This window comes from Rhinolophus ferrumequinum, chromosome 18 (genome assembly GCF_004115265.2).
Source record: "Rhinolophus ferrumequinum isolate MPI-CBG mRhiFer1 chromosome 18, mRhiFer1_v1.p, whole genome shotgun sequence".
In the NCBI taxonomy this organism is placed as follows: Eukaryota; Metazoa; Chordata; class Mammalia; order Chiroptera; family Rhinolophidae; genus Rhinolophus; species Rhinolophus ferrumequinum.
Window position 1 is genome coordinate 23,646,945 of NC_046301.1, and position 23,279 is coordinate 23,670,223.

Sequence of the window (23,279 nt, forward strand, 5' to 3'; positions counted from 1 at the left end):
AGGTAACTGCTCATTTTGGTTTCATTTACAAGTTGCAATTGGCTTTATTTTTCTTATTTTGGTAAAGCTCTCAAAGTGTGTGTTTCTTAAAAAAAAAAAAAAAAAGAAAGAAAGAAAAGTAGTATCACACGGTTCCTAACTAGAAGGATCTACAATCCAGTGGAAAACAGAGGTCCCACACAGTGGGTACGAGCAGGGACCCGGAGGTGATTTCCTGGGCTTGGATCCCCGCTCTGCCCTTACCAGCAACAGCAGTGCCTCGTTCCCTTGGGAAGTTACCTGACCTGCTTGTGCCTCCATTTCCTAGTGAAATAGAAAAAGCAATGGTATTGACTATAAAAGGCTGTTGTGAGGATTAAATGAGACAATACCGGTAAAGAGCCCAGAACAGTGCCTGGCTGGCAGTAAATAATCATGGGCATTACTATTCTAATAGTCAAACAAATGAGTGTGATCAAGTCTTGCTGGGGCAGGTTTATCAGGGGAGAGGTGGGATACAAAGTGGGGAGCGCTGCTGTCTGGCAGTAAGGAGGGTTTTCAAAGGCTGCGTGGGTGCTGGTGTGGCAGCGAACAGGCAGGTGTTTTCCCAGCAGGTAAGTGGGATGGTGGTATTTTAAGGAGACAAAACGGCATGAGCAAAGATGTCCCAAACTGACCTCATCTTCTCCCCCACCCACAGCTCCTTCCCTTCTGCTCATCTCCATGAACAGGACCGCTTCCCTTCCTCATTTCACCGTTGCCACTAGCTGCTCGCGATAGAAACACAGGGGTCCTGCTTGTCTCCTCTTGCCAGCTCACCACGTCATGCTGCTTCTGCATCCCACACATCTCCCAAGTCCCTCTCTCTTTACAGTCCCCAATCTCTATAGGTCCCTTTATATCACTAGATCTTTCTATATATTTAGGTCCTTCGGTAGCTCCGTAACCCTCCAATGGTTTCCCTTTACTCCTAGAATCCAAACCCACTTCCTGACCCCGTGGGTCAGTTCCCTCCCTCCCTGTCCGCATGCCAGCAGCCTAGCGTTGTTTCATAGCCTCAGATGCTTGCTATTCCCTCTGTCTGGAATATTCCTTCCTGCTCTCCTCTCCCACTCTCCCTGCATCCACCAAGACTAGTTTTTAATGCCACCTCAAAATATAACCTTGACTCTTGCACTTGACTGGTACCCTATCTGGTTTCTCTGTACTTTCCATAATCATAATTGATTAATTATTTATGTGCTTGTTGGGTATAATCTGTAAACTCCATGGGATTTTAGGGCAGGGAATTTTTTTTTTAAAATCTGTGTTTTGCACTGATGCACTGATACATCACAGCACTTAAAGCAGTGACTGACAGCTAGGCACTCAAAAACATATGTGTTAAATGACAGTCTTGTCCTTACTAGACAGTGTGTTGCATTAGACCTGGGCTGTGTCGACCTTATATCCCCAGAGCCTAGCTCAGTGCTTGGCTTGTATTAAACACACGATAAATGGTTGTTGGACAAATGAACAAATGAGTGAATAACTTCGAAAATATATCTCCAAATGTATTCCCAAACTGGTTCTGAATAGCAGGGAGCAATTCCTCCTTCACCTCCCGAGAGAGGTACACCATGCTTCTGCTAATGTGACCTAAAAGGGCAGGAACTTTTTAGCGGCCAATCCCACTAATCCAACAATGCATCTCAGAAATGGAACAGACCTTGTGGGTAATTTACTTCAGTCCCCATTTGATGTTTGTGTCCTTTCTGCACCATTCTCATCAGGCCTTCTTTCAGCCTAGGCTTGAATACTGCAAGCAGGAACTTCCTGCTTTCTGAGGAAAGCAATCCCTTGTTTTGTCACCTTGGCCTGATAGAAGTTCTTTGTGATCCTGAAGCAATATCTTGTAGCTTCCGTTTGTGGGTCCTAGCTCTAGTCCCTAAGATAGGGATTTTTAAACTATGAATTTCAACCCACTGATAAGTCAGAAAAGCAATTTAAGGGGGTCAACAGCTTTTTTGAATGAAAAAGGACAGAATAGAATAGAATAGAATAGAATAGAATAGAATAGAATAGAATAGAATAGAAATAAAATAGTAAGGATAACAATGTGTTCTGGAATGCTTCTTTCAGCTATATATGTGCATTTATGTGTATTTGGGGTTGAGATATAAAATGTAGTTCTCACTATAGATAACAGCCAAGCAAGAATGAAAGTCACTGTCCCGGAGGATTAGCAGACATGTGCTCTTCCTACCTGATGGCCCTTTCAGTGTGTGACGACCAGGCAGGGGGCCTTTACAGTTGTATCTTCCCAGCTGAACACCCCAGCTTCATTCTTCCCTTGTTCCCCAAATGATTTCTTCCCCATATTGCTTTCCCTTGGAACTTTGTCTACATCCTAATTAAAGTGTGGCTCCAGAAAATGACAGCGACATACTCTGCTGTCACAGTTCTCTCTCACAAGTGGTTGGTGCAGTCTAGTCCTAGTGTTTTCCTGATGAAGACAGACGAAAAACAGTAGCGAGGAAATCTGCCTTCTCTCTCTAATCCATCAGCATTACACTAAAGGCTCCAAACAGCAGACATAGCCCTTTTTTGGTTTTCTTGTGGCAAATCTCATTTTAGCAAAGATATTCTCTCAAGCTGGAATAAAATCTAATTAGTGGGGCTGTTCTGCTTTTTGAGCTGCCACATCACAGTAGGGCCTGCTCACACTAACTCCTCCAAAGCCATGTCTATTCTATACTGTACGTGTGTAGGTTTTTTTGGTCTTTGTATGTTTGTTTGGTGGGCAGAGGGGAACTCTACTCCAATCTTAAATCTACCCCCATTAAATTGCTTCTTGTAGGATTCAGTCTATACCCCTGACAATAGCATTTTGGGTCCTGATGATTTCATCCCATGTGTTCACCATCCCTTCCTCCCATTTCAGCTTTTTGGTGTAACTGAAAGAGCAGTGGCTTTGAAATCAGATATTCTAGGGTTCAAATCCCAGGCTGGCTTAGTCTCAGTGTGCCCTTGGGGAAGTTATTTATTTAATCTCTCTGTAAAATAATATCTATCTGACAGAGTTTTATAAAAATTAAATTATACATGTATATTATACATTATTATATATTATATTATATTATATTATATTACCCATAGTGGGCATGTAATAAATGACAGTCATGAACAAAAATAAGGTTTGAACCTGACAAGGGAGAGACAGCTTTACCCTGCACGACTAGGAACTCTGCAGACTGCGAGTTCCCATTATCACTGCCCTCTCAGTACAGTCATTGAAATGGTTTCCAAGTTGCTTAGTTATTTGTAAATCCAGCCCATTTTTCATTTTCTTATCCTCAGCAACATCGTGAGAGATTTATCAAATGCTCTGCTGATATCCAAAGACACAATACAGTAGACTCCTCAGGTCTTTTGGCCAAGAATACCAAAGGGAAAAGGAGGAGGAGGATGGGGAGAGACAGTAGCCTGCTATGGCTTGTTCCTTGTCACCTGACACTGGTTCTAGCGATGGACACACATCCTCTTCAAGGGTCTCACAAATTAACCCGTCCATAACCAATTCTTGTCCAAGATGCACGACACGCTTACCTGTCTGCAGTCTGTAAAAATTAGCTTCCTGTCCATTTCTAAAAATAAATGTGTTCGCCATCATTTTTCTCCCACATGTCTTTCCTTCTCTAAGATTCTTCTAATTTCAAGCAGTAGTGACTACAGAATCGCATCTATAGGCTGTGTCAGTAGCTTGCAACAGAATTCATTTAGAGCACATACATGTTTCTTAAAAGCTCATGGTCTTCGACTTTCACTTAGCAATGCTCATTGTTTCTCAACATCCTGTGCTGATAGTCTCTTTGGCAGAGAAAATAGACAAAAAAGCAGGTCTCTCAGAACTCTGCCTTCTCTAGGCCATCTACAATTTCATCATCAACTCCAAGCTCTGGTTCTGTTTCTCCCATCCTGATCTCCTTGCCTCGAACATCTGTAAGTCTTTTTGGTGTGGTCTTGAGGAATTTTTTTCATGCCTCAGCTTATTTTAAACTTTCATCTTCCCAACACTCCTCTTGGAATCACTCTTGGCTGTCTGCTTTTTCTCAATTTTCTGCAAAAGTCTTTTTCAAGCCTGGGCTCATTAAGTCCACCACAGCCACCTTGGATTCTTTCGGTACTGCCCCATTTCCTACCTCCTCGGAACCAGTTATGATTGCAGACACTGAAGTCATGTTGGAGAGCGTCTTACCACCAGGAGGGTCCTCCCTTGAATGACCATGTCACAGAAGCCTTCTTGACATTTGTCCTCCTCAGGGTTTGAGCTTGTGTGCACCCAGACGCAGGTTGCCTCTTCTTGCTTCTCAAGAACCCTAGGTTGACATGACCACGTTCTTCTTTTGGACAGAATATCAGGTCTCAAGTAGTGATTTGCTTTGTTGATTCACAACCCAGTAAGCTTATCAGAAAACTGTGGACTGCCGCTGGGCAAACTGTAAAATAGAAGTTGGGGATCTTTCTTTTTTGCTTTTCTAGAAGAACTCTTTTTGAGTAACAATAATGTTGTTAAAACTTACTGAATACTGATTTTTTCGCCAGGCAATTGTCTAAGCACTTGAAAAGTATGATTTCATTTAATCTTCCTAACAACTCTTTGGGGCAGGACCTTTCATTCCTTCCATTTTACTGAAGCATGGAAGGATACAGAAATTCATCTGTGATCAAAGAAGTAAACGGCAGAGGTCTGATTGAAACCTAGGCCTACCCAGCTCTACGGTCCATGCTTTTGTCACTATGTCACATCGACAGATTTCCCTCATCTTGTCATTATTCCACTGATCTTTTAAAACCTATTCTGGACCATATAGTTATATCTATTAAAGATTATTCCTGCTGGTTTCATCTAGGACTTGGAGCAGATGTTTGTTTTTTGACTTTTGATTACCTATAAATTCACCGAACACTTCTACTTTTATACCAGACACTTCTGCTTTCTATCTCTACCTGTGTTATGCTTCTTATTAGGACACTGCACTGCAACCATTTATTTACATGTCCATGAGCTGCCCAATATAAGGAGCTATGACTTGTTCATTTTTGTTTCCGTTGAATGAATGAATGAACAAATGAATGAATTCTATGCATTCATTCACATTATCACCTTTAAGCATGTTGAATAGGCTGACGCTAAGGGGGAAGCAATAGCATCTGTGTTTTTTTCTAGAATGAGGCTAACTTTTCCTGCTGGGGTTGACCTTTGAAAGTAGACTGCCTGGTGGAATGTCATGAAACTCCCTCTTCTCACAAATTCTCACGTACGCCTGCAATTCCACAATTAAAAATGTATTCCTTTGACCTATGTCTTAACAGCCATTATTTGCACCTTAGAGCATAGAGGAAGGAGAAGAACAGCCATGGAAACCAAGCAGAGAAACACAGGGGACCTTTGAGAAGGGCCCAGAGCCAGCTAGGTTTACTACTGCAGGTGGAGACCATGACTTCCCAAGCAGAAGCCCTTAAATAATAGCAGAGAGGACCCAGAAGTGTCCTGTTAGGTGCCTCTTGAAACACGTTTCAATAAGATGTAGGCTCATACTTTTAAAGCAGAGAGAAAACTTAAACCAAATCAGCAGCTTCTGTAAAAACGAAAGTCTTTACCAAAGCACTTCTTTAAGAAAATTGCCTCAAAGGCCTTGGTTAAAAAACTTGAGACGTTAGACCAAAGGAGGTCAGTTAATGTGTCTTGTGTGTGTCTATAAAGATTTGAACCTAGGGAATTGTATTTATCAGACAAGTCCTGAGTTGGCAGAAGAGGCCAGCTGCACCCCAAAGCACCCACTTCGGAGAGCCAGGCCGTGGCTTTACCTTGGCGCCATGCCCACCCTTCAGCTCAGCACCTTCCTGACTTCCCGGCCATCCACACACAGTGCTGGTTTAGAAAGGAAAGGTTGCTTGCTGTTGTCTTAAGTGAGCCATTTAGCCCTTAGTTAGGCATTTCTTTAAAAAACAAGTGCATCGGCTTGCTGCGCGGCAACATTCCATCCCACTGTCTGGTTTGTTTGTTTTGTTTTGTTTTGTTTTTGCTGCTGATTCTCTTTGAGGATCTTGGGCCAGCAATGCCAGCTCCTCCTGCCTCAGTTTCTGTATGTGGACTTCTGGCTGGGGGCAGTGGAAAAGGAAGTGACTGCTTCATTAGCAAAGTGCCTTATACCATTTCAATACTCCATTAGCATCTTCCTTCCTTTCTTCCTCATGGGGATATTTTGAGAGCTGATGAGATAATGGTCTGCAAGTGCTTGGAAGCCCCTCTGGGGTTGTTTGATAGTCCCCAGGACACTGGCCCCACTTCCTCCTAAAGTAATTCTGCTTATCAACAATGCTCACTTGGTCAGATCCAAGGAGTGACCTCACGCGGAGACCCCAAGCCACACACAGAGCCTCAGAGTCAATTATTACAAGAAACATCCACGTCATCTATTCGTTTCATTCTGATCCTCCAAGCAAATGGATAAAGCAAATCTACAGCAGTTCTGTATGAGTCCAAAAATTTCACATTTTAAAATGTCAAAGAGTAAATAAGAAAGAGAAACCCACTCAATTCTGACCTGAAAGCAATAGGTTACACAACGTATTTGCAGTAGGTGTGTTAAAAAAAAAAAAAAGTCCAAATTTACATTTAAAAAAAAAATCAATGGGTGCGCAGGATGAAATATTAGTAAAGAATGCTCATCTTTCTGGGTGCCTCTGATAAGCACACCACAGTTAAAGGGAGTTCACTGGGAACCACATAACATGAAAAGAAAATGTTCTTTAACAAGCTCATGGAGACCAACTTAGTTAACTGATCAATTTGGGAGCAGATTAGAAAATCCATTCACTTGACGGGTGAGTTTTGTGCAACTAGGTGGGGCGAAAGGAGGGAGGGAGAAAGGGAGAGAGAGACATGAATGTGCAGTAAGCAATTCCTTCGAGGTCTCTGGTTGGCAGGTTTTGAGGACAGCCCCCTCTCCAGTTTCACAGCTTTGCAAAATTTAACTGTTTCTCTGTGTTCCACTGAAATACTTCATTTCAGAACTCTGCAAAATGATTTTGTCTCCTGTTCATTTGTATTAGGAATTTAGAGACTGACATCTGAGCGGTGCGGGCGATGGGAATTAGGGAAATAATGTTAGAACTATTTAGATTTCTGCTTTTTGTTTTACAAATATAAGGGGAAGATTTTAAATATTAGATGGAGGGAATAAAATATGGATAGGGAGGTATTCAAACTAGGTCTTTATGGAATAACTGCAAAGCTTTCCCAAGTCTTTCTCCTAATTCTGTCTCGAATGCTAAAGCTACCTTCCCTTTAGTTTTTATGGCTACGTTCATCTCTGTAGGATTACAGTATGTTAAGCAAAGAATTGTGAACACACACAGCTTCGTTATGGCTCCCAGCCCTGAGGTCCTAACAGCTGGGAAGTGTGTGGCAAGTAATCTATCACAAATAATGAAGAATTAGAGATTATTATTAATGTATCCTACAGTATATAAACAGAATATATCAAGGTTATTACCATAAGGATGCTTCTCACTCACCCAAATTCCTATTTGATTTGACTTCCTTTTCTTCTCGTTTGGACCACAGAGTTTAATTAATTCTACTCTAGTTCATGGCGCACTCATCAATCCATAAGAGGCCCCTCTTTGATTTCACTGTGGTTTTCTCTCCTATTTCCTGATCCTCACTCCAATCTCTGCTCCAGTCCTCCTCTCTCCTATCTTTATTTAAATATAGGTATATACTTGAATAATATATGGTAGTGCTTTGTGTGCACATGCTTAATTTATAAAAGACAATGTGCTACAAATCTCTTCCTTTTTTCATCCAATTCGATGCTTTTGTAATTTATCCTTGTTTGTTATATATAAATCGAATTATTATTGCTGATGGACTTACCTATAACCAGTTGCCTTGCCACGGTCCTAAAAACAGACTTCTGGTTGACTCCCTTTCTTTGCTGCCACACACAGTGCTGCACGGAACATGCAGACAGACCCTCACAGATCTGCGGAAGCTGGCCTACACCAGGAGTGGGTCTGCTGAAGCACTGGCGGTTACACTCCCTCCAGCAGTGCCAGAGGGTTCCCATTTCCCCACAGCCCTTTCAGCACTTGATATTAATAAGATACCCAATTTTTGACAAGCTCATCATTTTAAAGTGCATCACATTGTAATTTAAATTTGTATTTCTCTGATTACTAGTAAAGTGAGTGTCTCTTCGCAAGCTTATTAGCAATTTGGATTTCTCCTTCTATGAACTACCTATATCCTTTGTCCATATTTTTCTTATGTGAGGATTCTATCTTTTTTTTTTTTTTTTTTTTTTTTTTTTTTGCCAACCTGCAGGAGTTCCCTGGGGCATTAATTCCTTATTGATTTTGGACACTGCAAAAATCTTTCCCTGGTACCATCTGTCAGGTAGGTTAACTGTTTTGAACTGAAATCTTTACTTTTGATGTAGTCATACCATCAATTTTCCACTTATGGTTTATGTTGTTTGGGTCTTGGTTAAGAAATTTATTCCAAACCCCAGAGCCACAAAGATATTTTTCTACATACTCTTCTGTAAGATTTGTGTATTTTTCCTTTATACTTAGGTCTTTAATCCATTTGACTTCTTTTTTTTGTATATATTATAAGAGTCTGATTCCCCCACACACACATAGTGAGTCAGTTCTCCCAACACTATGTACTAAATGATCCATCTTCTTCCCATTGGTTTGGAAAGAAGCTCTATTATATAGCAGTTTCCCATGGATACATGGTTTGGTGTCTGGATTCTCTGTTCTATCTCTTTGGTCAGTTTGCCTGTCCTGTACCCCCTCCCCCTGAAACACACACACGTTTTATTATGCTAGTTTTGAAATATGTCTTAGGCAATATGTTTTCTTAAATGGGAGAGAAGGGTAAGATTACAGTTAATAAACTGGGAATTACGCATAATCCTACAGTCTCTTACTTGTCCTCGCCATTACTCTCATCCTGAGACCCTGGGGAGGATATCCTCCATGTAAATGTCCGCTGTCATGTCAACATGGGGAAAAAAGACTCAAACAGCTAAGTGAGCAACTGTTTGCCCTGCACATTTCTTTGAAATTAAAATTGCATGTCTTTCAAAATAAGAGAGTCAGTATTCGTAACTCTTCAACTTGGAAGCTATTACCTTGAGAACCTATAAAACAATTCTTCAATGGAAATGAAAGATCTTCAGAAATTATTTCACTGAGTCTCTAAGATTTACTCAGAGGGTATAATACCGTGTTTCCCCGAAAATAAGACCGGGTCTTGTATTAATTTTTGCTCCAAAAGACGCATTAGGGCTTATGTTCAGGGGGTGTCATCCTGAAAAATCACGCCAGGGCTTATTTTCTGGTTAGGTCTTATTTTCGGGGAAACACCGTATGTATGAGGCAGTTGAGCGGTCAAATGGTTTAGTAGTAATTTGTTCCACTCCAACAGCTAATCTGTAGTAGAACTGAAACTAGAAGCCAGATCTCCTGAGACTTCCTTGTCAGCTTTACAAGTAGGTATTCAATGTCTCCTGTGTGCTGGGCATCACTGCACGGAATAGAAAAACTAATAAGCAAACATGATCTCTGCCCACATATTAGTCAATCAGTGACTTGCCTGAAACCTGGGCCTGCACCCTCACTCATGGAAGAATGGGTCTATTATGAAGTTGGATAGTTTTAAGTCCATTCTATCAGCCAGAGGCTGATTCAAATATATTTTACACAGACCAGTTAACAATCAGCTAAAAATTCTAAATAGATCTTGCTATGGTGGGTTTACTGGCCAAATATAGGCCTAGTTTATAACCCAGATAAGACAAAATGACATTCCAAAATGTTCTTCCAGAATGGGAATTAGATTGAAGCTTCATTAGAGTTTCTGAATACTCACAGTTGAATTTCCAGATGAAGGCAAGCACAAAATATTTAGGCTTACACAAAAAAGAAGGAAGGGGAGGGAGAAGGGAAAGGAAGGGAAGGGAAGAGAAGGGAAAGCTGGTGTTCAGTTGGGACTAACTAGGGGGAAAAGACAGTAGATAACAGGAAGAGACATCCAAAAATAGTCTTGTCCCTTCGACTTCTTTCACTTCATCAAAATCTTACTTTGAGCCTGAATTAATTGTGAATAAACATCAGCACTTAAACAGCACAAATAGGGTATGGCTGACACACAGAGAGTGTTCGATAATTACTAGCACTTTTTAAGTAGACCATTATCTCTTAGAAATAATGGAACCAACGAGTGCATCAAACCATCATTTACAAGCAATAAAATACACTGACCACTGTTCACACTATTTTTTGGTTTACCTAAGGTCCTACTCCTAAAGGAATTATTTCATTTAAAAATAATCCATGTGCCATTGATCATAGCAAAAAATGAAATAAAGATAGGAAAAGGAAAACCGCTCTAACGTTTGGTTAAAAAAACTTCAGCTTGTTCATAGTTCAGAATTCTAGTCAGTCTTCACAATTATTCAGAATCATGTGGTAGATTAAGAATAACATGGAAAGATATTGAGAGTTTATGAAATTTAAAAAGAAGGTTAGATAACAACAGTGTAACATATTATTTAAGAGTTCGGAGCCTAGAGCCAGACTGCTTGGGTTCAAATCCCACCTCTTCCACTGAAATAGCTATGAGACTCTGGGCAATATTTTTAACCTCGCTATGCTACAGTTTCCTCATCTGAAAAATGAAAATAGGAGTTAAACCTACCTCATAGGATTCTTGAGATGATTCAATGAATTAACACATGAAAAAACAATCTATTCCATAGTAAGAAGTCAAATGTTAGTTGTTATTATTATTATTAAAATAGCATCATCTCATATCTCTCTATATAGACAAGTCTATAAATATATACCATAAAATGTTAAGTGTTTATCTCTAGAAGGTGAGATTATTGATTTTTCTTCTTTCTGCTTGTCTGCATTTTTCTAATTTTTCCAACCATAAAAATATATTGATTTTCTGATAAAGAGCAACAAGTTATTTTTAATTTTTGAAAAAAAAAAAAATCCACGACATGAGTGGGGGCGGGGGAGAATGGCACGTTCATATAATTAAGAGCTCCCTGAAAAAAAAAGTCTAGCAACGAGGCAAAGTTTTGAGTTATAGTCCAAAATAAATAGGGGGTTAGGGGGCTGATAAAGGGAGAAGAGGAAGATGGAAGAGAGTGACATGCTCCTAATTTTTTATTTGTGCTCAAAGTTAAGGTTCAATACAGCAGCAAAATGAAAAAAGAAATACAGTGCCGGGAGAGGTCACAAGGACAAACAGTGACTGGCTCTGGAGTTTTGAAAGGCACTGGATAATTCCATGACCATTAATAACATCTGCAGTCCTGCTGGGCAGGCTGATGGCAGGGGTAATTAGAGCCTGTGCTCTAAGACAGATGACTGCTTGTCAGAGCAGAAAGCAAGCCCACCCCAAGGGCCACACTGTCCACGGGTAGGCAGGGCCGGGAGGGGACAGGGCCTTGCCAGGAAAGACCCTATCTGATCACAGCAAAGGGATGACCTAGACTCACCTCTGTGGACAGACTGTCAGCTCACAAAGGAAATAATGGGTGTAGGTACTGACTGGGGCTTTGGTCTAGATATAAAACGAGCCCAAACTAATATCCTGCAGTGAAGTGTTTTCATACTCCTTATACCCAGGATTTAGGCTTACAAAACTACATTCAGTTCCAAGAAGTTATGAAGTCAATAAATTGCATCTTTAAACAGTAGTTTACCCAGGAGTGATTATGCACTGCTGGAGTGATTTTTTTCCAGCCACTCAAATTAAGAAGTGACCATTTCAAGATACAACCTTTCTTCACAGACAAGGAGAACAGTGAGTTTAAGATGAATATTTGGTATTTCCTTATCTCTAAAACAGCTTAAGTTGTCCAGTTCTTAAATCAAGATGACTAATATATCTTTTCTAAAAGTTTTGTTATAAAATGAAAACACATATTTTCAAAGTGAAGGTTTCCATCGAAGTGAGTCTCAGAATGAAGCTCTCTCTCCACAGGATAGCTCATGATAGAGAAACTCAAAGGAGAATACTTGGAATGCCACATAGGGTTTTGTCCGAATAATTTCACCTAAGCAAAAACTATATTCAATGCCTCTTTCAGTCGACTTCTGCACGAGTTTCCTTTCCTGGGGGTATTAGACCTCCTAATGCAGTGCTGCACAATTCTAAAAAAAGAATTCTAACCAACTCCCATTTAAACAATTCAGATTGAACAAAAGTCTTTATCAAATTTTTTTCTGGAACCACTCTAAAATGACAGAAAAGGAACTTAAAATGTTTAAAATCACAAAAGCAACCCGCCCTCCCCCCCCAAAGAAAACCCCAGAGAAGTTGATGACAGACAACCAGTGATATCAACGAACCATTACAAGATAGAAAGCATATGGATAGCATTTGGGACTTCCTTTTCCAGCAGTATGACAGACTGGACATTCTGACAAATTTTATTGCCTAATATACTGAGATCCTAGGTAAATTACGTGCAACAAACATAAAGAGACAAGGAAACAGAAAATATGAGAGAGGGGTTAAGAAAAGTGGAAGACAAAGTAGGAAGGTGTGATAGAGCCTTACAAAGAGAAAATAGAGAGAACAAGGGAAATGCAAATGTTAACTGAACTAATGAAAAGCATGAGTCTACTAACCCAGGAAAAAAATCTACTTAGAAGAAACTCGAGTATTAGTAATCTCCTACTTGTTTTTTAATTAGGTGGTATATTCACAAGTGTTCATTGCATTATTATGCTTTTAATGTACATATACATAAATATATTCTTCAAAATGTATTTTAAATGACATAATGTAATAAATTAGAGCACTTTGGATAAGCAAGAACCACTTAAGCTTCAGCTTTCTGAACTTTGCTAATTTCCTGTAAGAGTGGGAAGGGTTAGGAAGCCTACAAAAAGCAAGTCAACGAAAGCACAAAACCCTGGAAAGTCTCAAAAACTTGAGGCATCACATACATGTGAAAGTAGGTGTGAGGGGTGAGACTGAAAATCAGAAGATTGGTTAACAGTCTGTATAACAAATAATTGGATCTAGATTCCTTCCCCCAATATACTCAGCCAGAAGTCTGTCCCTCCTCTATCCCAGAAGGCTGAAGGGTTTATCTCTGGAAAAATTTAGTCAAACTATCTGGCTTTGGGGATACCAGACTTACCTGAAAAACTTAATGCAATCCCCTTGGTTTAAGTGAGGTCCCTCTCCCTCCTCCATAAACCCTTACCTTGTTTAGCTCCCATTGTTCTAGCTTCCAGAATTATAACCACTCCCACTCTAACTCCAAGATGAAAGGTTAGAGGATCCACATCTGAAGAAATGGACTGACTCAAAAAAAAAAAAAAAAAAAATCTATAGACTCTTATTTGACAGGGGGAGGGAGTCTTGTCCACTGAAACCAACAGGTCACCATCTACCCATTTATATTAGTCTGCTAGGGCTACCATAAAAAAACACCACAGACTGGGTGGCTTAAATAACAGAAATGTATTTCTTCACAGTTCTGTAGGCTGGAAGCCCAAAATGAAAGTATCAGCAGGTTTGGTTTCTAGTGAGACCTCTCTTCTCAATTTGCAGAAGGTGCATTCTCTCTGTGTCCTAACACTGGTTTTACTTTGTGTGCAGGTAGAGAGAGATCTTTGGTGTCTCTTCTTCTTCAAATAAGGATACTAGTCCCATCAGATTAGAGCCCCACTCTCATGACCTCATTTAATTTCAATTACCTTCTCTAGGTTCTATCACTTTTAGAACATTCAGTTACATTCAGGTTTAGGGTTTCAATATATGAATTTGGGGTGGACACAATCCAGTCCATAACACCATCCTATTGTGAAGGAAACCCATCTGTCCATAAGCCTTGGTCCTTCCCACCCAGAGCTTTCTTGTGTCTCTCAGAATCAAATGTAAAAAGATGGCCTTGTGTTAATATTTGAGGAAAGTTCCCCATACGAAAGTCATATATCAAAACAAACAAAAAAAGGAAGCTGGAGGAAATGAAATGAGACAGGAACAGAGCAAAACTATAACAAGAAACTATGTATAATTAATATCCAAAGATGAGAGATAATATTGCAACTATGAAGAACAGAATGTAATAAAAAAAAGAACTATAAAATAAGCAATGGTTCTTAAAAATTAAATAAATCATAGCAGACTTTAAGAATTCAATAGAAAAAACTGAATGATAAACCTCAAGGAACTCACAGAAAGTAGAACAAAAAAGATGGAAAATTACCCCCAAAAGATAATAAAACGTGAATCTCAATCCAGAATTCCAACACATAAATAACAGGAGTTCTAAAAGGAAAGAGAATAAAACATGAAGGGTAGATATTATTAAAGAAATTTCCCCAAATTGAAAAGGATACAAGTATGCAGTTTGAAAAGGGTAAATTGAGTGTCCAATTAAATGAATTTTAAAAATCCACCCCAAGTCACACTGAGAAATTTTTCAATAAAATAAGGACAAAGAGAAGATCCTAAAAGCTCCGGTGTAGGGAGTAGGAGAAAGAAGTCACATATAAAGAATCAAGAATGAGAAAGTTATCAAACTTTCCCATAGCCACAACGAAACCTCGCAGATAGTGAAACAATGCTTTCAAACATCTGAAGAAAAAATTATTTCCTACAGAGAGTTTTATACCCAGCCAAATTATCAATCAAATGTGAGCACAGAAAGAAAAAAAAAAAGCTTATTTAAACATGCAAGTTTATGTACTCTTTGTTAGAAGCTACAGGAGATTGTGCTCCAGTAAAACAAGGAAATAAACCAATATGGGAGCTATGAAAAAGTGGAATCTAACATAGGAGAGAATTAAAAGGAACTCCTAAGATGATGGAAGAATTAAGCAATAAAAATACAGGCATGTTATTTAGAAATTTGGAATTGAACGCCAGAAAGGAAAAAAATAAAATAAAAATAACATCCAAAAGACTTGAAAGAGATTGCCTCAGGAAAATGGCACCTGGGGTTGGGCAGGGGTAGAGCTAGATGGTTATTTTTCAATATGTCTCATGGTACTATTTGATTTTTTAAAAATCTATATGCATATATTACTTTGAAATTTTAAAATATTTAAGTGGAAAAAAGAATCTAACTCAAATCTAATTTAGAACATCCAGGAGCCTAGTCCTTTTGTTATTTATTAAAGCATCAGCTATAGCTTGTTTTATACATTCAATTTTTCCAGTTAAGGAATGAAGCAACTTATTAAGAAATAGGGAACAATAAAGAAGGGGGAAAATCATATTACTAGCCATAATCTTACAACTCTATACAATCCTTCTAATCATTTCCTTTACAGGCTTTTCATGTGTAATTCTATAGTTTCAGTCATGGCTTCCATACAAAAGCATATCCTGCTTTTACTCCCCTGAACATTATACCATGATCAGTTTCCAGCTTGCTACATAGCATTATATCCCTCTTTCTTAATGGCTTGATAAGACTTTTTAATCTGTGTGTCCCACTCAGGAACATAGATTGCCTCCTCTCATTGTTCCTTTTTATGTTCTTTAGACTCTCCAAGTCCCTGCTCCTCTAAGGACCTCAGCATTAGAATGCTCTTCCCCAAGATGGCTGCCTCGCTGTCACCATTTGGGAATCAGCTTAAATGCAACTCCCACAAGACCTTCCTTGACCCGCCCACCCCCACCCCAAGCTATAGGAGACCGCTTTTTTTCACATCTTGTTTTCATCATGGCAGTTTTCACTCCCTGCTCCTTTCTTTTGTATTTCTTAGTTTGTTTATTTATTTATGGTCTGTCTCCTCAATAAACTGTAAGCTCCAGGAAAGCAGGAGTTATATCTGTCCATCTTCCCATTCCATGTCAAGCATCAAAAACAGAGCATGGCACAGAGAAAGCACTCTACATACTTGTGGGGTAAATAAATGAATTAATAAGTGACTGTTGATGAATGGATGGAATGCTAACTACCTCAGGACACAGAGAGAAATCTGAGACCCAACAGGAGTAATGGAGGGTTTGTTAAACAGTGAGTCAGGAGATCAGCTTCCAGTCCTGGCCGCCACTCACTAGGTGCATGACTTGGAATAATGCACACTTCACACTCTCTGTTCCTAGTTTTCTCACATGTGAAATGAGCGAGTTGGAGTAGGTGGTCTCCATCATCTGTTTCAACAATAACTACTGAGGTCTGCACCTTTGCAAGTCCTCACTTGCTAAAGATTTCTGTTGTGAGTTTTGGAAAATAACTTCTTGGTTCCATTCACCTGAATGATGGATGAGTGGAAAATTTCAGTCAAAAAACTACATCTTTTTTTTTCTGCATGACAATAAGTAATTAGTTTTAATAGTTCTTTTCTCTGTCTTTCCTCTTGTGAGGAGGGAAATGGACTCATTGATCAGGTAAATGAAGCAGCTTGAAATTGGAGATTGCTCTGACATGCAAGTACAGAAACTTTCATGACAGGCAATGATTTTTTTGTTTTAGGGAAATAGTATAGAATGGTGGTTGTTTCAGTCAGTTCAGGCTGCCATAACAAAATATCATAGACTGGGCGGCTTAGACATAACAGAAATTTATCTCGCACAGTTCTGGAGGCTGGAAGTCCAAGATGAAGGCCCCAGCAGATTTAGTGTCTAGTCAACCTGCCTCTGGTTTACAGACACAGTCTGTTTGCTGTGTCCCCTCGTGGCGGAAGAGAATGAGGAAACTTTCTGGGGCCGCTTTTATAAGGGTATTAATCTCATTCACGAGGCCTCCACCCTCTAATCTATCACCTTGCAAAGGCCCTACCTCCTAAAAGTATCACATTGGGGGTTAGGTTTCAACACATGAATTTGGGGGTGGGGGGTGCAAACATTCAGACCATAATAGTTAAAAGCACATAGTCTGATGTAAGGCCTCATTGCAAGTAGTATCCATGCATGAAACTGGGCAGGCTACTTAGACAGAGAGGGTAGTATACTGGTGCTAAAGACTAGAGTTAAGCCCATATTGGGGTTGGATTCTAGCTCGGCCACTTGCGAGCTGTGAAATCACTCATGTCTCAGGATCCCATCTGAAAAAGGAGTTAAGAAAGTTCCTACTTCCAAAGATTGTTGTAAGGATCAACGAATTCAAAATTCATGGGACATGTTGGACAGCAGGCATCGATAACACACAGTCACCACTATTTGGGTTTGCTTGAGAATTAAATATTGTTGTGTTGTTGTTACTTCATCTCTCCAAGGCTACTTCTTCATTTATGGATTCAATGAATATTTACCAAATACTTTTGATGAAACATCATATCACTTCATTAACTTAAGATGAAGCTTCAGACCCCCTATTATAATGCCATTAGCCTATAGGACCAGGATTAGCCGTGCCAATTTCTCTTGCAATAGTTCATAAACATGTGCTCCTGGCACTGTATTTGGGGGAGAATTGCCTCCTGAACGTGCTGGTCGCCCAGCTTCACCCCCATTCTGCAGCACCCCTTCCCTTCCACCATCCTATCAGAGGCCAGATTGCTCAGAGTCAACTCTCCTGATTCTTAGTCTGGGCCAGAACAAGCAGGGGAGCGTAAATAATAGAGACAAGGGGAAGAGCAAGTCACAGGTAGGAAATGTATTCAGACATTCAGAGAAAGAAAGAGATGGGTGACAAGGTACTAGAAGTTGCCTCATCCTTACTTGAAGGGCAGAGATGAATTTGGGCCTGGTGTTCATCTCTACCCTCACTTTCCCTGTCATTTCCCTCATTTCCACTCATAATCATGTGAGAATATTTCTGGAGTAGGAATTTAGATCCATGATAATGATTGTAATATAAAGATGTTCAGAAGTAAATAACGGCAAATTTACAAGGATAGTAGTATAAAAGTGGTTAAGAGTATATTTAGCCACCTGTGTACAGACAAGTAAGAGAATTAAAAAAATTAAGCTCATAAATAAATGAAAAGTCAATCTTGAGATTATAGCCATTGAATAATCCTTGGATCAATAACTGAAACCTACGATTGTAGAGTATTTCTACTTCTCCCATTCCATATTCAGAATTAACATCAATGGCCATGGTCTGTCCAACTGCCTTAATGGGACTTCAAACTTCAATAGGACTCAAACCTTCCTCCTGCAAGCCTAGTCGTCTGCCACGTTCCCTCTCTCCATCTAAATAAGCCACAAAACCAACGGGTTATTCTTCATACTCCTATACCCTCATCATATCCAAAACAGCAGCAAATCCTGCCAATCTGAGCACACGAATATCTCTCAAATTTTTTCTTAGTTCAAAACAGTCATGTTTACGGTGTTTGAAGAGATAAAAAACAGAATCTATAAAAATAAATAAAAAATCATTAAACAAAAACAGGAGGTAATACTATAATAAGAATAGGTAGACAGGGAAAAAAACCAATTAGAAATCTCAGAAATAAAAAAAGTCATTAAAATATAAAAAATCAGTAGATGCAATAAAATTTAGATTAAATACAGTCACCCAGATAATTAGTGAGTAAAAAGATAGCAACTGAAGATTTCCTCCAGATACAACACAAAGAAATACTGAATATGAAAGCGCAGTTAAGAGACTTGCTGTGGTACCCTTTCTCCAAACACGGCCGCCTTTGTCTTCTCTCCCTGTACACGCATGCTACTCTCCCAGCAAGAGGTGGTGTCCTCCCCTTCCCCGGAATGCCAGTTTTGTTTTGTTTTTATTGCTTTAAAAACATAAAAGATCTTAAACAAAATAGTAAACAATTTCTTAAATCTGAATAGTAGGTACTTTTGTGTTTATTAAAATATTTCAAATATTAACAAAACAGATTCTTCCCCAATAACGTATAGACATCAATTCCATTGCTTTCCTCTATAGTCACGACCCCAAAATAACCCTGACAGCATCTGTGTTAGTGGCAGCCCATTGTTTGGCTTAGCCCTGCTGGAGGAAGAGAGAGATAGAAACTTACTCACCTGCATTTGGGTCTCTGATGCTCCCAGATAGAGCTGGGCTGTGCCCCACCCCACCTTTCTCACAAATTTACACAGGACTGGTAAAAGAGATTCAAAGATACATATGACCATGTTCGACAAACTAAATTCACAAATGAGGCCAAATTGTTGTTGTCTGCTTTGTTTATTTGTTTGTTTTTGTTTGATTGTTATAATGGGGAGGCAGGGCTGGACTTGGCAAGAACTTGGATGAGATGGTGCAAAAGCGAAGTCCCTTTTCTGCTGGGTGAAGGGTCGGAGGGGGGACTTCCTGAAACAATGTCCATTGTGGACTCCATAGCTCGGCTGGGGGCCCTGACTTCTTAAAGGGTTTCGAGTCCCAACTGCGACAAAGAACTTGGAGGCTTTCCCTGGGCCACCGTATCTGACCTTCAGGAGGTGAACAAGGTGAATTGTTCGCCTTATCTCCTCCTGCTTGACAGGCTGAGTTATCGGGAGGAGGATCCGTGGGGGCAGGGTTGCCCTTCCTTTTGGTGTTTCCTACTGTAAACGCTGCCAGAGGCGATTACAGTGGTGGAAACTAATAAACTCCATGTATAAGCTGTTCGTTCTGGTACAACAAATACAGGTTATGAGTTTCTGTCCCTATTTTAATCCTTGCTTAAAGTCTTTTCACTTCCTGGGCTGTGGAATTCAGCCCTTGCCCCGTTAAAAGCCTTCTGCCTTTTCTTCAGGCCAAAAGCACCAACTTCAGTGACAAGCTCCCTACTTAGGGGGTATTCTTTCTCATTCTTTCTCATTCTTATTCCATCTGCCTCTCCCTCCTCTTCCCTCTCTCCACCCTACCACATTCCCCAAACCCATTTTGTTTGTTTGAAATTGCCAGTGCAGCATTTCCCACACCGATACTGGCAACCTGAGTTATAGACCCTGAGTTTCCAGTCCACTGCCCAAATGACTCACAGTATTTGTTTTACGCGCCTCTTCCCAGCAGAACAGGTAGCAAGGACTCCTAAGTAAAATGTAAGTTTGCCACAGCGAGCTCATGCTTCTGCACAGACCGATTAGGCCTGCATAAGTAAGGGCATGCAGATCTTCCCCGATCAAATCAGGGTGTTGGTCTCGGTTCAGTGGCTGGAAACAGGGTGGCAGGCAGCAAAGAAGTGAGGAGGAACTGCCAGGCTTCTGCACCCCTCATCGTGGCCTCCCTCTTTTAGGGGTCTTTGCTACCTGCCTCCCATGCCTCTTAGCATTTTGTGCCCCCGCCCCCAGCAGAGGAAAGGACCATCCCCTTGTTCTGCGTCTCTGAAAGAAAACTGTCTTAGTTCCAAACATAAATATATATATACTGCTACATGTGAGTAGCACGTTTCAATCACTGCCATACTATCTCCTTCCTCCTCTACAAGCCTATATCTAGCCTTAAGATGATCTTTTGACTTAAGTAAGAACCTTTAGATGTAGGTTTCAGTTAATGTTGCCACAGATTGCTAAGGAATGGTAGGTGACTAGCAAGACTAACAATTCCTCATTCTAGACCAAAACCACCAGAGAACTACGTGAATAAATATAATATTTGTCTCCAACAGCTTGACTTTTTTCGACTGCTCCATTATTTTATCTGTAGCTGTGCCATCTCCGAGTCCTGGCCAGGAGGAGGCTAGGGTACCTGTGTCTTTCCCTCACCATGTGGGCTTAGGCGAGCCATTTCCCCTCTGGGCCTGTGTTTCCTCTGCTGCAAATCAGGAATTGAACTAAATTATTTCTAAGATCTCTTCCAAGTTTAAAATTTTATGAACCTGAGATCCTAGTTGACTAGTATTAATCCAAGTCCACTAATGATAATTAACCCCCAGGTGTCCCCACAAAAATGTCTTGTTGGTGACTTCAAGTATATATATTTAAAAAGAAAAAAATAAATAAAATATAATATACAGAAGAGTGCACAAAAGTGTACAGCTTGATGAATTTTTCCCAAACCAAACATACCTATGTAACCAATTTCCTGATCAAGAGACAGAACAGAGCCAGCTCCCACAGAAACCTGTCTCATGCCCCTTTCCGACCTCAGGTTCTCTCTAAGTGCTTCACGAAAAAAACAAATTTTAACTTTACAAATAAGCTGCCTCCAAATCTGTTTTTTTAGGCAAATTCATAAATAGTTCACACTTGCACTGTAACGAACAATAGGAACAAAATAAATGATTTCAGGGAACTAAAAGCGATACTTTATTACCCAGAGAAAGAGGTTATAAAACAAAGAAGAGATACACAAGAGTATAAATAAAAGGAGAAATGTCATAAAACATGGCAATTGTGGTCAACAGTATCGATTGATGAGTGCTCCTGCCTAGATGTGGAAATCAGAAAGGAAAATTATAGCAATCAGACACATTTCCACTACACACACACACACACACACACACACACACACACATACACACACACACTGGTATGGTTCATGTCGGTTACCAAACCTAACTCCTCCTTCCTTTAGAGTTTGCTGGTCACACAGCCAGAGGTGGCAGAGCCAGGCCACTCCGGTGCTGTTTCCGTGACACCACCTTGCCATCCCTCATCCTGTGCCCTGATCTAACAGCTCCTGTTTGTGGAGTCATCTGTAATCCTTTTCATAGCCCCAAAAGCAGCAAAGGAAACAGAAGGAGCTAGGGCTGTGCCCACAGTGATTCTCCCCTGGCCCAGCCCTGGACGAGGTATGGGGTCAGCCACCAATCATCTTTTTCCCTTGATGGACCTAGATGCGGGTCATTGATTTGAGGTTCGCCCTTATTCAGTTGAAGCTATGCCATCATCATCCATCCGTGCCAGTTCTCTCTCTAGTTGAGGGGAGGTCTTTGGTGTTTCATCCTCCCTTCCAGGACCTCACTCTGCCTTTCTCCCTATGGGTGCCACACTAATGAATTTGACGCATGCATGTCCCAGAATGTCCTCATAAAGCATGCGGCTTGGCTCTGTGGGTGTCTGAGGTTTCTAACTTACTTCAGTGGGGTGTGCTACAGAGTTCTGCGTCTTCCTTCTTTTACTCACCCCTGGATTGCTGAGTTCCGTCCATGTAGCTGTATGTACTCTCGGTTCACTGCTTCTAACTGCTGCAATGTATTCAACTGCTGCATGGATCACATTTTACTTGGGAACTCTTCCCGCGGCGTGAACTGGTTTGGGCCGTCCTCCCAGCCGCCCCCTCCGATGGCCTCCTCGGTGGCTTCCTCTTGCTCCCTGGTCACACAGATATCTTGGCCCTATTCTCTGCCCCTAGACTGTTCTTCAGCTTTGGGCTTTTCCTCGCCTTCTCTATTGATCCAAGGCCACCGTCAAGGGTCCTGTTCTTCAGGGGCCTGTGACGTGAGACAAATCTGATTAATTGTGTCTCAAGTAGTGAGGCTGCCTCCCTTTAGTTGCTATGGAGATACTGATTCTCTTCACTCCTTCCCACTGGCACTACTTTCCGTGGGACCCGCATCATCTTACGCCTGATATTGACTTATGTCTCTACCTCGATTCTCTCCTCATTGAAGATGTGTTTAATACACCACAAGACCACATGCCTTCCACATGTTCCTTCTCTGGCAAACAAGTGCTGCCCTGTGAGGGAGCAATGCTTCTGACCGGCCCCTGTCTGGGTAGTTGATAAGAGAATGAGCCAAAGTTGAGACTCCCTGGATAAAAATCTCTGCTCTACCATTTACTGGCTGGGTGACCTCTGGCAAATAAGTTAGCCTTTCTATGTCTCAGTAAGAATTAAAATGAGTTAAGGTATGTCTAGCATTTAGATCAGTGTCTGGTGCATACTAAGTGCTCAGTAAATGTTAGCTATCTTTGTTATCATTCAACTTACTGTATCCCAACACAGACTCTGCTTTATCCCCGTATGCTCTTCTATGCGTATTTCCAAATTGTTTACTTTGCCGGGTTAACCAGCCAAATCGTCTGCATTCCTCAGTATCAAATCCTGCCTCCTCCACCAGGCCTTTCCCACTTCCAGCAGCCTCGGTTCCCAAGCACCCAGGACGTGCTTTGTCCATATTCTTTTTTGGTTTTCATTGTATCTACCTACAATTTGTTTTATAACCTGAATAAAACCTAGAACCCCACCTGGTCCACTCACAGCCCAGTGTCACGTTCAGAGAAACACAATCCAAGAAGTTAAATTAATTACTAATACTTCAACTCTTTATCTCCGTAGCAAATGTTAAAGGAATGAGTGAATTAATAGTGCACAGCAAACATCACTGAAAACAACAAAAACCTATCTCTCTGTTAGAAACTCTCGCAACACCCTCCAGATGGAAGGCAAATGTTGTCCACTTGGCTC